Here is a 2,608-nt window from a genome sequence, read left to right as displayed (position 1 = left end):
CTAGAGAGGTTGTCATGTAGGCAGTCTGTGTTAAATTCATATCTAATGCCACAAACTCTGTGATATAGTGAAAGTACATGCTCCATCAGTGCTGACAAAGCAAGTGAATGAAAGAGTGGTTGATACATGGATGGGCAGATGAACCACTGGTGAAGAGATGCTCCATTAGTCTATTAATGTCACAAGTACACAGGCTTACTCTCACCCCATTAATCTCTTTACTGCCCCTCTTACATCTTTGTTTCTCAAGTGTAGATTAGAGGGTTGAGGCTAGGTGGGACAACAGTATAAAGAAGGGCAATGAACTCTCCTTGATCTTGAGAACCTCCTGATGGGGGCTGAAGGTATATGCACGTGGCTGGAATGAAAAACAGAGATACAACCATAAGATGGGCTCCGCATGACCCAAAGACTTTCTGAAGTCCAGCTGTTGACTGCATCCTCAGCACAGCCCGGGCAATCGCACCATAGGAGCTGAGAATGAGGATGAGAGGTATGAGAACAAAAACGGAGCTCGTGACCATGAGGGCCAGCTTATTAGCACAGGTATCAACACAAGACAGTCGCAGCAGTGCTGGAACTTCACAGAAGAAATGGTCCACTTGGCCAGGTCCACACAGGGGTACCCAGGAGGTAAATGAGGAATGAAGGGCCGAGTTGGTGAAGCCACTTACCCGAGAAGCCACAGCCAACACATGGCAGAAACGAGGGTGCATGAGGACAGTGTAATGCAAGGGTCTACATACAGCTGCATAACGGTCATAGGACATCACCACCAGCAGCACACATCCTGTGGATCCCAGTGCAAGGGAAAAGTAAAGTTGAGTCATGCAACCTACGTAAGACATGGCTTTTCCTGGGCCCCAGAGGTTGACCAGCAACTGAGGGATGAAGCTGGTAGAGTAGCAGAAAAGACAGGTTTGAGAGGAAGAAGTACATGGGAGTGCGCAGATGGGAGTCCAGGTATGATACGATAATGATGAACAGGTTGCCTGTCAATGTCATTAAGTAGAACATCAACACAACCACAAAGAGTACTACTTCCACACGAGGCCAATTGGAAAAACCTAGCAGGACAAAGTAGCCTCCAGAAGTTGCATTGAGTTTTTCCATCATCATTCATTTCCTGTTACCTGGCAAAAGAATTACACACACTCAAGATAAATGGAAATACAACTGCCAAAGCAATTTTGAGAAAAAAGAACACAGCTATAAGTATAACCCTCTCAGATTTTAGATTATACTACAAAGCCACAGTCATCAAAACAGCATGGTATTCTCAAAAACAGACACATAGGTTCACGGAACAGAAAAGAGAGCCCAGAAATAAACCCACTCACCTGTGGTCAATTAATCTACAAAAAAAGGAGGCAGGAATATATAATGCAGACAAGACAGTCTCTGCAGCAAGTCGTGCTGGGAAAACTGGATGGCCACATATAAAACAAGGAGGCTAGAATATTTAATCACACAATACACAAAAATAAACTCAAAATGGCTTAAAGATCTAAATGTAACAACAAAACCACAAAACTCCAAAAGAGAGCATAGGAAGAACACTCTTTGAGAGAAATCATAGCAACGTTTTTTGCATCAGTTTCCTAAGGTAAAAGAAATAAAAGCAAAAAATTTTAAGTAAGTCCTAACTAAACTTAAAAGTTTTTTTCTCAGCAAAAGAAACCATTGACAAAACAAAAGGATACCCTACAGAATGAAAGAAAATTTTTGCAAATGATGCAACCAACGAGGGTTTAACCTAAAAATAATCAACAGGTCATATACAACTCCATATCAAAAAAATAAGTCCATCTGAATATGAATAGAAGACCTGAAGAGAAATTTTTCCAAAGACATACAGATGGCTAACAAGCAAATGAAAAAGATGCTCCACATTGCTAATTATTAGAGAAATGCCAATCAGCTGACAATGAGATATCACATTACATCTGTTAGGATGTCTATCACCAAAAAGGTTACAAATAACAAATGTTAGAGAGGATGTGGCGAAAAGGGAATCCTTGTATACTGTTGATGGCAATGTAAACTGGTGCAGCCACTGTGGAAAAGAGTAAGAATGTTCCTCAAAAAACTAGAAATATACAACTACCATAAGATCTAACAATTCCACTCCCAGGTATATATAGCCGGGGTGGGGGGAATCAAGTCCAAAAAAAAAACACACCTCAGTGTTCACAGAACCACCATTTACAATAGCCAAAACATGGTAGCAGCCCAAGTGTCCATGATTGGATTAAGAAGATATAGGGTGGGTGTGGGTGTGTGGGGGTGTTGGGGGGGTCTGGGGGTGTGCGCATACATACAATGGGATATTAATCAGCCATTAGAAAGACAAAACACTGACATTTTCAGCAAAGTGGGAGGCCCTAGATTATATTACACATAGTGAAATAAATCAGAGAAAGACAAACACTGCATCATATCACTTATGTGCAATCTAAAAATTAATATAACTGACTATTCCAAAAAGAAACAGACTCACAAATATAGACAACTAACTTGTGGTTTCCAAGGGGGAAAGAGAAGAGAGGAGGGACAAACTATGGGTATGGGATTAACAGATTAAAAACTACCATGTGTAAAATAGATA

At 41.0% G+C, this 2,608-nt stretch overlaps 1 pseudogene; it reads right to left on the bottom strand.

Annotated features, from left to right (window-relative positions):
• Positions 1-201: 201 nt before the first annotated feature.
• Positions 202-1,123, bottom strand: LOC125136513 (olfactory receptor 2J3-like; annotated as a pseudogene).
• Between the last annotated feature and the right edge of the window lie 1,485 nt (positions 1,124-2,608).

This window comes from Phacochoerus africanus, chromosome 9, assembly GCF_016906955.1.
Source record: "Phacochoerus africanus isolate WHEZ1 chromosome 9, ROS_Pafr_v1, whole genome shotgun sequence".
NCBI classification, from domain to species: domain Eukaryota; kingdom Metazoa; phylum Chordata; class Mammalia; order Artiodactyla; family Suidae; genus Phacochoerus; species Phacochoerus africanus.
The sequence above is the reverse complement of the archived record's forward strand: the minus strand, read 5'-3'. Positions and strand labels throughout refer to the sequence as shown.